We start from the raw sequence: 14,442 nt of genomic DNA on the forward strand, positions 1-14,442 counted from the left end.
GCCTTAGTTTTATTTTAGAATGAAAGTAAATAATCTCCTCTAGTCTCATTTATTCCTTCATTTACTTACTCAGTAACCACTGGGAGAGCACGTACCGCATGCCAGGCACTGTGCCAGGCATGTTGTATTTGGATGCTTCTGGAGCACAAAATGGGAGGCCAGGATTAGAAAGAGAAGAGCTTACGGTAAGTGGGACCAGATCACAGAGACCTCACCCAGAATTAGGGGAAGGGGAGCCATCAAATGGTTTTCCACAGAAATGACAGGGTCCGATTTACATGTTACATATGTGACTCTGGCTGTAGTGAGGAAAATGGGTAGAGAAAGAGTTACGGGCTATGATGAGACTACTGTGGTTTTGCGGGAGAAAATGAAGACAGTGGGAATAGGGATGGACAGTGGACACCTGAGGGTTTCTCTTTTCCTTCTTCCCCTTTTCCAGGAGACTTTGATTTCACCTGGGATCTATTTGGTTTTGGGGAAGCTGACTCCACCTGTGACTCCATGGGGGTAGAGCATGTGATTTTAGTTAAGCCAATCACACTGGGTGTAGGAGGACGACGTGTGCTGATGAGCGTAGACAAGTCACATGCATTACTTATAAAGCTGGGGGCTGGTTTAGAGGTGAACATGTTACCTAAAAGAGTCCAAATACGGTAAATCTCAACTTTTCTGGGGATTCTGTGACCAGATACTCTTGCTCTAGAAAGAGTAGTACACAGATACAAGACGGGATGCACCAGAGATTTGGAAGACAGAAGAGAAGAGGCCATTACTTCCCAGAGCCAATTGCAGGCAGATGTTAGAGGAGATGTGAGGTTCAAAACAGCCCCCGGAGAGCTCTTTAGAACTACTCACTCAGGTCAAAAGAGCCAAAATGACCACTGAGAACATCTGTGGTGGCTTATCTGAATTTCACCACCCATAGCCCTTCCGAGATTCATTATTTCCTATATTTAAGCCCTTTAGATTTGACATACACAAAGCGGTTTCTTTTTTCCTATCCAAAGCCCGATACAAGATGGTAGTTAAATGGATGAGAGAAACTGATATTGCTCGAGGAAATTATCTCCAGTTGCAAGGAGATATGGTTACATGTGAAATGTCAAAAAATACCAATACTTGGGGCTCAGTGGAGGAAGATCAAAAAGGAGACCAAGAAGGAATAGTCTGATACAAAGAAAGGGAACTAGTCAAGTATAAGGTCATGGAAACTGAAGCACTAAGTTTCAAAGAGGAGCAGGAATTACCCGAGTAAAGTGAGAGGACTGGGCAAGATAAGGGCTAAAACGTGGCCAGTAGATTTGGTGGATATAAGGGCAAGTGGGACCTTAGTAAGAATAGTTTCAGTTGAGCGGTAAAATATGAAGCCATATTGTAGGGTCAACTGGGAGAACTAGCCAGCTAATTTAGTCATATGAAATGATAGCATGACTTTTGGCCAGCTGGGACTTTTTAAACACATTTCTACATTGGGAAATTCCCCCCCACCCCCGTACCCCCATATATCTCAGTGTCTCAAGGTAGAAACTAGACAGTCACTTCTTCTCCAACTTTCCTTGCTACTACAGCAAAGACATGTAATTTGGGCTCTTCTAACGAAAGGCACTCATTTGAGATTTCGATTCAAAAGATCTGAAGAAGGAAGCACAGTGCAACTCTGGTACAGGTAGTTGAGGTCCCCAGTGAAAATATTTATGGTACTATTTCTTTTTTTTTTTTTTTCAATTTTTTTAACGTTTATTTATTTTTGAGAGACAGATCATGAGCGGGAGAGGGGCAGAGAGAGAGGGAGACACATAATCCAAAGCAGGCTCCAGGCTCCAAGCTGTCAGCACAGAGCCTGATGCAGGGCTCGAACTCAGGAGCTGTGAGATCATGATCTGAGCTGAAGGTGGATGCTCAACCGACTGGGCCACCCAGACACCCCTTATGATACTATTTCCTAAGAGCCTTCAGATTATCCTTATCCATTGATCCAGAAATCTCACTACTCAAAATTGGAACTAATTATCAGAAGCCAAAAGCCATACTTATGAAGGTGATAACTGCAGCATCTTTAATCTATAAAAGGAAAAAATGGAAAAGAACTAAATACCCATTCTTAGTGGAATGGTTGAGTAAACCATGATATACCTACTTGATGGAATATTAGTCAATTTGTAGCTTTCACATTAGTGCTTATCACATAGTAGGTATTTATTAAAAGAATATGTTATTAAAATGAAGAGCATGGAAAAACTTCTATGGTTTGTTGTGATAATGTTAAGACAAAGCGACAATTTGTATATATGGTTACAGTGATGAAAAATAAGAACACATGGGTACTTGGATTCTAAATAAACTCAAAACTCAAAATGATAATATCTGAGGTAGAGAAAAGGTACTTTTTCCTTCACCCTTTTAATATCATTCCTACATTTGTTACTTATACCAAAATAAGTTAACTTAAAAAAAAAAAGTCAAGTAAGTCCAGTGTGATTCCTGTTTTGCTCTGGGTTGTGACTGTCCTCATGCCATTCTTTTTTTTTTTTTTTAATTTTTTTAATGTTTATTTATTTTTGAGAGAGAAAGAGACAATGCAAGTGGGTTGGGGCAGAGAGAGAGGGACACACAGAATCTGAAGCAGGCTCCAGGCTCTGAGCTGTCAGCACAGAGCCTGATGCAGGGCTCGAATTCACGAGCTATGAGATCATGACCTGAGCCGAAGTCAGATGCTCAACTGACTGAGCCACCCTCATGCCACGTCCTCATGCCATTCTGCCATCTTAAGTGATCTCATCAACAGGCTTCAAAAGGAAAGTTTCTACTGATTAGCCCACCAACCCAGGGAAATTATGACTCATGTCGCAGGAAGTTAGCTACTTCTGTGACACTGCAATCCACCAATACTTTCTTGGGAGATTCCCACCTTTATGCACCTTCAGAGAGAAATGTGAAAGAACATCTACAAGGGAGAAATCTGTGCTTGGAACCATGTTCTGCCTCTTGACTGTTTTAATTGGGCACCTGAGAAGCAACAGGATCTGGGAAAAAGAAGGGGCTTGGAGCCTGTATCAGCTGGGTTGTGTTCAAGTCTGTGCAATAGTAAATCTTACTAGAGTAGCTTATATATTTTTAAACACTTTTATTTTCCTTACTTAACAAGAAGTCTGGAGGTAGACAGTCCTGAATGGCTTGGTGGCTCACTAAGAAGGTCTGCGATCCAGGCTTTTTCCAGCCTTCATTCTCTGTGTGCGGCTTGTATGTTCCTTATGCTAAGAAGGCTGCAGCACGTCTATGCTCCTGGTAGAAGGAAGTGCCTGCAGACTTTTGTTTACATCTTCTTGGCCAGAACTGTGTCACTGAATCACCCGTAGCTTCAAGGAATTCTGGGCAATTGTTTCTTATTCTGTTTCAGGCTCTGAATTTCCCTATTTGAAAGGAGAATCAGTGAACTTGCTCATATGGTTGTTGTGAGGGTCCAATGAGTGAATGTCAGGAAAGTATCTCGTCCAGCACCAGGAGCATGGGGCATGTTTAGGATACAACTGATGAAGCTGGGACCCCAAGGAGGCAAAGGGTGGAGTCACGTTCAAATGAGACACATATGGGGGCGCCTGGGTGGCGCAGTCGGTTAAGCGTCCGACTTCAGCCAGGTCACGATCTCGCGATCCGTGAGTTCGAGCCCCACGTCGGGCTCTGGGCTGACAGCTCAGAGCCTGGAGCCTGTTTCCGATTCTGTGTCTCCCTCTCTCTCTGCCCCTCCCCCGTTCATGCTCTGTCTCTCTCTGTCCCAAAAATAAATAAACGTTGAAAAAAAAATTCAAATGAGACACATATGTGATTCCTAAACTGTTGAAGAATAATATGTATGTGTTTTTACTTAAAAAAAAAAAAAAAGAGTTTCTTTTAAAGAAAAATCAATGCATATACAAAGCCGAGAGACAAATAGCCTATTTGACTAGAAGACATAATGGAACCAGGGGCGCTTGGCTGGCTGAGTTGGTTGAGCGTCGGACTCTTGATTTCAGCCCAGGTCATGATCTCACAGTTGTGGGATTGAGCCCCATGTCAGGCTCTGTACTGGGCATGGAGCCTGCTTATGATTCTCTCTCTCCCTCTCCCTCTGCTCCCCACTCCCCCCGCCCAAAAAAAAACCCATAATGAAACCAATAGTCCCTTATCCTCCACATTTTCCTCAATTTTCAGGGGTGATTCCTCAGAAGCAATCACTATGAAGTCTTTTGGGAGTGTATGTTCTGGAATCTATTCTTTCTCAAAATCATGTTTCTACTGATATCTATTGATATCAGTGTCAGATATCCACTGAGACCTATTGATATTTCAATGTTATTATCTATTTAAAAACTACTATGACAAGTGAGAATTTGCTGTCTCATGCTCTACGTGCACCACACACACTTCCCTGACCCCCAGGTAGTGTGTCATCATTTTGGTCAAATCATTATTCAATGTTTACCTTATTATTCAGAGCTGAGTCATGCAGTTCCTGCAATGACTAAACTTTGTTTTGCCTACAGTTACCAGTTGCTTCATTAAATTCGTTTTTTTGTTGTTTTTGTTTTTTTTTTTTTTTTTTTTGCTGAGTGGCTACTATCAATCATTCATGCCAAACTTTGCACTAGAAGAGGAAACCCCATCTCTGCATGTTAAAACACCCCCAGTGTCTGGAGCTCTCTGTCATCCTGTTTGAATCTGGGCTCCTGCATAGTGTTCATCCTGGGACTTTTCCCTTCTCTACTGGCCTGGGAATTCTATTTAATACTCTGCCGATAGAGCACCCGTCTTCTGGGTGCTCGGTCTTTCCCATTGCTGGATCGTACCTTCATTTTGGTGTCATATATCTTGCAGTGGCTTCCTGACAAAGAGTTCTTATGAGGTAAATTATTTGAGACCTCGTATATCTGGAAATGTTTCTTTTCCTACCTCTGATCGCAATTTATGGTTTAGCTGCATAGAGACATGCAGGGGGCATCTTGTTCCTGAAGACTCTGAAAGCATGGCTCCACTGCCTTCTATGTTGTCCTCTACAATCCAGCTTCTTACACGGTGATTGAGAAATCTGATGAAATTCTGATTACTGATCCTTTCAGGTGACTATTTTCCCCTTGCTGAGAGATCTTAGAATCTTCTCTTTACCCTAAGAGTTATAAACTTAAAAAAAAATTTGTTGTTCCTTTTTATAGCTTTCTCTTCTTGTTTTATGGAGATGGGATCTTCTTGCATATTATTATTATTATTTTTAATGTTTTTTAAAATTTATTTTTGAGACAGGGAGAGACAGAGCAGGAGCAGGGGAGGGGCAGAGGGAGAGGGAGACACAGAATCCAAAGCAGGCTCCAGGCTCTGAGCTGTTAGCACAGAGCCTGACGCGGGCTCGAACTCAGACTATGAGATTACGACCTGAGCCGAAGTCGGATGCTCAACCGAGTCACCCAGGCGCCCCTTCTTGCATATTAATTGTGAGTGTGTTGGGGTAAATTTTCTTCTGCTTCATGCTTTGTCTCTTCATTATACTTATTTCTGTTTAATATCTGCCTTTCATGTGGAGGATTTTCTTAAACGTCTTCTGATCCTTGGCTGTCGTTTCATGTTTAAGATTGATGTTCTGCTCGCGGAATAGTGCACAAGCATACATGCATGGGGTTAAGTGGTTGGATTTACTACAGGTTTATCAAGCAAAGACTTGCTGTTTTTTGGGGGATCCTCAAATATCAGTTAAACACATTCTCCTCTGAAAAGGCGACAGCGAAGAAAAGGAACTCAAGTCTCCCTGTGCAGACTTTCAACCAGTGTCTTCTTCCCTGTGCCTGCCATACTTCAGAGGTCTTTGGAACCTCCAATTTATGAGACTTTTCATGTTCCATATTATAAATTCTCTTGCTTCTTGGCTTTGCTCTTCACGCAGTTAGCGTTCTACTCCATGATTTGCCAAAACAGTCACCCCATCTCCATGTGTCTCCAAGTTCTGAGCCTGCTATCTTTGTCTGCTGTTTCTGGTTTTTTGTTTTTTGGTTTTGTCCTCATGGCTGTATGTCTTTATCCCTTTTTTGGAACATAGCAGTGGTTTAGGAAAGAGAAGAGGTAAATGTGAGTAATTAATCTGTAAACATTTTAAACAGAAAGTCCAAAGTGTAGGCTTTTACTAGGTCTCCTCTATTATCCAATTATCTACTTTTACACGTTGGCTTTGATTTCAGAAGAAGCTTTATAGTTCACAGGGCTCTAAAGCAGCAATAGACAAATTTCTGGACAAGAACAGCAAATACTGGTTTTTCCATTTCCAGCTAATCTGGCAGCACCAAAGAATGAGAGCCCAGCTTTTCAAATAAAACACTTTTCACAGAATGGCTGCTCTTCAGCTTTTATACAGAAGGGTTTCTGGAAATTAACCAGCAAGGATTTATTAAGTGCCTAATACTTGTTCAGAATAACAGTGTTAAGGATGTGTAGAGGTAAAAGAACTTGGTCTCAAGTCTCAAGGAGCTTGCTGTTTAGTAAAGGAGACAATAATACATTTGAAACGAAAACACACTCTACCTGGCAGGTTGGAAAATATATAAAACATTTTTTACATTAAGAAAAAACCCTCCAGAAGTGTTTGATTGAGAAAAATCTGACGTATGGATTAAATCCAAATTGAGGAATATTTACTGATGTTTGTTATCTTTAATTAAGCTGATGCATTTTACGAGTAAAGATTAGAAAGAGACACTTTCTCTCATGTTTTTTCCACATCTATTTCATCTAGGTCATTTCTGTCCCACAGAAAGATAGTACAAATCATATGTGTAATTAAAAAACACTTTTTTTTAATGTTTATTTATTTTTGAGAGAAGAGTGAGACACAGAATGAGTGAGGGAGGGCCAGAGAGATTCAGACACAGAATCAGAAGCAAGCTCCAGGCTTTGAACTGTCAGCATGTCAGCACAGAGCCCGACGCGGGGCTCAAACCACGGACTGTGAGAACATGACCTAGGCCAAGGTTGGATGCCCAACCGACTGAGCCACCCAGGTGCCCCCATATGTGTAATTTTAAACTTTCTAAGAGCCACATTAGCAAAAACTAAAATATCACTCTCACTATGTTCATTCAATACACTACTGGAAGTCCTAGATGCAGCAATTAGACAACAAAAAGAAATAGAATGCATCCAAATTGGTAAGGAAGAAGTAAAACTTTCACCACTTACAGATGACATGATACTATATATACAAAACCATAAAGATTCCATGAAAAAACTAGAACTAAAATATGAATTTAGTAAAATCACAGGATATAAAATCAATATACAGAAATCTACTGCATTTTTTTTTACCCTTTTAAATGTTTTTTTAATTTACTTTTGAGACAGAGAGAGACAGAGCACGAGCAGGGGAGGGGCAAAGAGAGGGGGAGACAGAATCTGAAGCGGGCTCCAGGCTCTGAGCTGTTGGCACAGAGCCTGACGCGGGGCTCGAACTCACGGACTGTGAGATCATGACCTAAGCCAAAGTCGGATGCTTAACTGACTGAGCCACCCAGGCGCCCCTACTGCATTTCTATATACTAATAATGAAGCAGCAGAAAGAGAAATTAAGAAAACAATCCCATTTACAACTACACCAAAAACAATAAAATACCTAGCACTAGACTTAATCAAGGTGAAAGACCTGTACTCTGAAAAGTATAAAACACTGATGAGAGAAATTGAAAATGACATAAACAAATGGAAAGATATTCAATGCTCGTGGATTAGAACAAATATTGTTAAGATATCCACACTACCCAAAGCAATCTACAGCAATCCCTATTAAAATACCAATAGCATTTTTCATAGAACTAGAACAAACAATCCTAAAATCTGTATGGAACCTCAAAAGACCCTGAATAGTCAAAGTAATCTTGAAAAAGAACAAAACTGGAGGTATTACAGTCCCAAGTTTCAAGATATAGTGCAAAACTGTAGTAATCGAAATAGTAGGATATTGGTATAAAAATAGACACACAGATCAATGGAACGGAACAGAGAGTCCAGAAATAAACCCACAGTTATATGGTCAGTTAATCTTCCAACAAACGAGTCAAGAATATATGATGGCAAAAAGTCTTTTCAACAAATGGTGTAGGGAAAACTGGAAAGCTACGTGCAAAAGAATAAAGCTGGACCACTTTCTAACACCATTCACAAAAATAAACTCAAAATGGATTAAGAGCCTAAATGTGAGAACTGAAACCATAATAATCCTAGAAGAGAGGACAGGCAGTAATTTTTCTGACATCAGTTATAGCAACACTTTTCTACATATGTCTCCTGAGGCAAGAGAAACAACCAAAAATAAGCCATTGGGACTATATCAAAATAAAAAGCTTCTGCACAGCAAAGGAAACAATCAATAAAACTAAAAGACAACCTACTGAATGGGAGAAGGTATTTGCAAATGGCTTAAATGATAAAGGGTTAGTATCCAAAATATATAAAGAACTTACACAACTCAACACACAAATAAACAAATAATCCAATTAAAAAATAGGCAGAAGATATGAACAGACTTTTCTCCAAGGAAAATATACAGATGGCCAACAGACACATGAAAAGATGCTCATCATCACTCATCATCAGGAAAATGCAAATTAAAACCACAATGAGATGTCACCTCACGCCTGTCAGAATGGCTGAAATAAAAAAGCCACAAGAAACAAGTGTTGGGGAGGCTATGGAGGAAAAGGAACCCAGTGTACTGTTGGTAGGAATGCAAAATGATACAGCCACTGTGGAAAATAGCATGGCAGTCACTCAAAAAATGAAAAATAGAACTACCGTATGATCCAGTAATTCCACTACTAAAAGAAAATGAAAACTCTAATTTGAAAAGATATAGGCTCCTCTATGTTTATTGTAGCATTATTTACAATAGCCAAATTATGGAAGTAGCCCAAGGGTCCACTGCTAGATAACTGGATAAAGAAGATGTGACATATATACACAAAGGAATATTACCCAGCCATAAAAAGAATGCAATTTGCCACTTGCAACAACACGGATGGATCTAGAGAGTATAATACTAAGTGAAATAATTCAGAGAAAGACAAATACTATATGATTTACTCACATGTGGAATTTAAGAAACAAAACAAACACACAAAATAAAAAGAGACAAACCAAGAAACAGACCCTTAACTGTAGAGAACTGATGGTTACCAGAGGGGAGGTGGATGGGGGGTGGGTGAAATAGGTAAGAGTACACATAACATGATGAGCACTGAGTAATGTATAGAACTGTTGAATTACTATATTGTACACCTGAAACTAATATAACACTGTATGTTAACTATACTAGAATTAAAATTTTAAAAAGAAGGAAAAATAACAAAGCAATTCTATACATGTATCACAACGAATCAGATTATTCAATAAACCAATTATGTGCAGGAAAAAAAAACCCTAAAATAAATAGGTATGATTCATTTTAATAATGTGTTACAGAATCCATTATATCTAAAATATTATAATTTCAACATGTAATCAATATATAAATTAATGAGATTTTTACAGTTTTTCCTTTGAAATTGAGTGCGTATCTTATACATACAGTGCATCTCAATTCAGATGCTACATTTTTTATCAGGAATACTTGCTTTGTATTTAAGATTTTTCAATACAAACATTTTATACTTACTTTGTGTTAAAAAAGTAAGTTCACATACCACACACTCATTCTTTCCCTAATAAGTATGTTGAGGATAAGTTTTAAAATTAAATAAAAACTTGAAAACAGTTTCTCAGTTGGCTTAGCCATATTTGAAGTACTTAATAGCCATGTTGAAGTGCTCAATAGCCACATGTAGCTAGTGGCTACCATACTGGACAACTCAGGTCAAGGTTATAAGGTCATGCTCAGGAAGCTAATATTTGATATTTTCATAATGTGGATCTAAAAAGAACTTGTGGTTTTGTATAAAACCTGTGGCTTTCACAGGTAATTCAAAAATACTCCTTAAAGTATAAAATATATACAAAAAAGTATATACCTCAATGAATGCTCACAAAACAAACACATACATGTAAAACAGGACCCAGACCAAGAACAGAACATTAACGGCACTCCACAAGACATGGGTCAAGATTTATATCCCCTCCCCCCCACTATAAATATCTAATTGACTCAGCACAGTTTATTGGAAGATAATCCTTTCCCCACTCTATTGACATCATCTTTATGATGAATCAAATATCTGTGTATGTGAGAGTCAGTTTCTGGACATTCTATTCTATTCCATTGGTCTGTTTGCTTATTCTTGTGCCAATAACTCACTGCCTTGGTTACTACAGCTTTATAGTAAGACTTTCTGGTAGTAGAAGCCCTCAAACTTTCTTCTTTTCAAGATCTCTCCTCATATTATTTCTACAAATTTTATACATAAATGTCCAGCAAGATTTTTAAAGACATAAAAATAAAATATTTGACTAAAAAAAACCATAGAAACAAAAAGAAATAATTCCAGAAGGCATCCAGATAATGAATTTCTCTATCATGGGATTTCAAATTATCATGCTTAATATGTACAAAGATATAAAAGATAGAGGAAAACAGGAAACCATAAATATTCTATTTCAAATGGAAATTTGTAGAACAGGAAATATAATAATGGAAATTAAGATTTCAATGGATAGGTTTAATAGGATATTAAGTTTAGCAGCTAAAGAAAAAAAGTTAGTGAACTGAAAGATCAGAAGAAAATATTCAGACTAAAGAAAAGTGAAAGAAAAGGATAGGAAATTCCAAAAAATAGATACAAGGCAGATAGAGTATAGTAAGATGTTCTAGTAAGTGTACAATTATAGTTGCAGAAGAAGAAGTGGAAAAAATAAGGCAGAAGCAACAAATGGAGAGGTGAGGACTGGATTTTTTCTAAGTCTAATTATAGACACAAAGTCACAGACCCAGGAACTGTGAACTCAAATAGGATAATAACAAAGAAAATCAAACCTGCACACATTATTGTAAAATTGGTGAAAAGCAAAGACAAAAAGAAAAAAAAATCTTCAAAGCAGCAAGAGAAGAAAGCTATATTATCTTCAAAGGAATTATAGCTAATGTGTTGTTAAAAAGAGTGGAAGATAAAATAATTATGCATCAATATTTTGAAAGAGAAGTAACTGTCAACCTGGGTTCTATGAAAAAAAAAATCAAGCAAGCACAAACTGACAAAAAATGTCATCAGTGGACCTGTAAGAAATAGCAAAGGATGTTCTTAAAGTAGAAAGAAAGTGATGACAGAGAAAGCAAAGACATGCAGGAAGAAATGAAGAATATTGGAAAGGAAAAACGTGAGTAAATATAAATGTATGTTGACTGTATAGAAATAGCAATAATGAGGGAGAATTTAAAAACACAACAAAAATGAGAAAAGGTGAGAGAATTCTTTGAATTGTCTAAAAATGGTAAAAAAAAATACTGATTTATATTATAATACAATATGTCAAAATACTGGTTATAATCTCTAGAGTAATCACCAAAAGAATACTAAAACAGGGGCACCTGGATGGCTCAGTAGGTTAAGCATCTGACTCTTGGTTTCAGCTCAGGTCATGATCTGTGGTTCATGAGATGGAACCTGGTGTTGGGTTCCATGCTCACAGCATGGAGCCTTCTTGGGATTCTCTCTCTCTCTCTCTCTCTCTCTCTCTCCCTCTGCCCCCCTCCCCTTTTTTAAGTTTTATAAACTTAAAAAAAATAGTAAAATAAAGCATAGTAAACAAGTTGATGGAAGGAGAGGGAGAGTTAAAAAAAAAAAACACAACAAAAAACCTTAGTGCAGGGGCACCTGGGTAACTCAGTTGGTTAAACAGCCGATTTCAGCTCAGGTCATGATCTAGCACTGACAGCTCAGAGTCTGAAGCCTGCTTCAGCTTCTGTGTCTCCCTCTCTCTCTGCCCTTCCCCTGCTCGCTCTCTCTCTCTCTCTCAAATAAACATTAAAAAAATAAAAAGTTGGTGCAAAAGAAAACAAAAAGAAATATAAATGTAAAGGAAATGGAGAAACAGAAAGCAAATAATAAGATGTTTAAATCCAAAGACTTCAGTAGTTCTATTAAATGTAAATGAACTAAATACTTCAATTTAAAGACTAAGTCTGTCAGACTAGATAAAAGTAGCAAAATCTATATTCTGCTTACAGGAAGACACTCTAAGTAAAATCATATAGAAATGTTGAGGGTAAACAAATGGAAAAAGATATCACGTAAACCAAAAGAACGCTGATATAATTATACTAACATCAGAAAACTGTTCTTTAAGGCAGGATGCACCACATGGGAAAAAAAGAGACATGTAGTACTGATAAAGGGGTCAATCCAACCCTCTAATCTTGGGCCACAAGGCATCTATCATATATTGACACAGAGATTTTCTCAAGAAGAGTGACTGAACAGAAATGATAGGGGACGAATAGTGCACTGAGCACCTATAATGTCCCAGGCACTGAGCTGGGAGTTTTACACCATTGCCTTCCAAACTGAGTGCTGTCACAGTCACTTAGTGAATGAAGAAACTAAAGCTCAGAAAGGATAGTAGACACTTGTCACAAGTTCATACAACTAGTTTCTGTAAGAGTTCGAATTTAAATGAGGTCCGTCTGACCCCAAAGCTTTTTGTCTTTTCATTATTTGATATTGATACAGGCAATGGTGGAAATGTTACAACTTTTGTTACTGGCTCTCTCCTCTCATGTCAGCTAAGAGATAAATTATGCTTTGATTCTATGACTCATTCATATTATTTGAGAAAGTATGTTGGCTTATATTTTTTCAGTCAGAAGGACAGACCTTATTCCTAGTCCTTTCTGCTTCTAAGTGTTGTTGTATATATGGGTATAATCCTGATGTAAGAAAGCATGCTTCCAAGGAACAAGAAATGTCTAAATTTTTCTATCAAATGATGATCTGTTAGCAGAAATGTTCCCAGGTGGGTTGAATTTGGGAAACCAAAAGCCTGCTTCATGAAGATTGGCAAGGCGGCCCTAACTGGATCACTGAGCGGCAGACGGTCGAGGCCTGGGCCCCTACCTTCAACACGGGACAGCATTGCCTCTTGCACGAATAATGACAACATCCCATCTGCCTGCCTGACAGCCATAACTCAGGGTGAGGCCCCTCTTGGAATTCTGCCTGTTTAGTTAAACACTTTTCTAACAAGTAGGAGTACTCTCGGACTCCCCAAGAAGGAAGAGAGGTGTCAAAATATCCCTGCTCTGTTCTTTACTAAAAAGTTTCCATTTTGAAAATAATGTTTTTCCTGATTGTAATAAGATTGGTATGTGTTTGTTCAAGAGAGTCAGAATATAGTTCACCTATAAATCCCCAAATTATCTTCGTTAATATTCTGGTGAATATTCTTCTAAATATTTATCCATATCTATATTTATATCTAGCTAGCTAAACATTCATCTATATACATATTTTACAGAACGCAATGCTATTCTTCATAGTGAGGTTTTGAAAAATTATTTTTTTTTTCAACATTTATTTATTTTTGGGACAGAGAGAGACAGAGCACGAACGGGGGAGGGGCAGAGAGAGAGGGAGACACAGAATCAGAAACAGGCTCCAGGCTCTGAGCCATCAGCCCAGAGCCCGACGCGGGGCTCGAACTCACGGACCGCGAGATCGTGACCTGGCTGAAGTCAGATGCTCAACCGACTGCGCCACCCAGGCGCCCCTTGAAAAATTATTTTAATCTTTATTTATTTCTGAGACAGAGGGAGACCGAGCACGAGTGGGGGAGGGGCAGAGAGAGAGGGAGACACAGAATCCAAAGCAGGCTCCAGGCTCTGAGCTGTCAGCACAGAGCCCGGCAGGGGGCTCAAACTCATGAAGCACAAGATCATGACCTGAGCTGAAGTTGGATGCTCAACTGAGTCACCCAGGCGCCCCTTTCATAGTGAGTTTTAAACCTGCTTTTCCACTTAATACACTGCCATCATTTTTTCTAAGTTAGTTTATATAGATTTATAGAGACAAAAGATTTTAGGGTATCGGTAAGAGTATAATTAAAATGATAGACTCTTACTCTAAGTTAATTAAGAAGGGAAAAAGGAAGCAGATAATTAATTAGGGGAAATCAGAAGGATTGATGGACTGAAGATCACATAGGGGTCAAAGAATGGTCAAAGTGGGAATCATTGTTAAAGCAAAAGAAAGTGGACAGGTGGTGGAATGCATGGTTAATGAATGAGTGGTAAAATAGTTTTTACGAGTCTTGTGGCCATGGGACTGAGTCACTGAAGTCACTGGAGATGAGGAAATCAGGAAATGGGAGAGCAGAATGGGATGTTCAAGTGGTTACTAGACTCAGGATTCCGGAAGGCCTTGATCTGGGAAGAAAGGCACTGACCCAGCTGTTATGTTTTATTATATTATATTATATTATATTATATTATATTATATTATATTATAT

The sequence above is a fragment of the Herpailurus yagouaroundi genome, unplaced genomic scaffold, assembly GCF_014898765.1.
Source record: "Herpailurus yagouaroundi ecotype Mexico unplaced genomic scaffold, PumYag 163, whole genome shotgun sequence".
In the NCBI taxonomy this organism is placed as follows: Eukaryota; Metazoa; Chordata; class Mammalia; order Carnivora; family Felidae; genus Herpailurus; species Herpailurus yagouaroundi.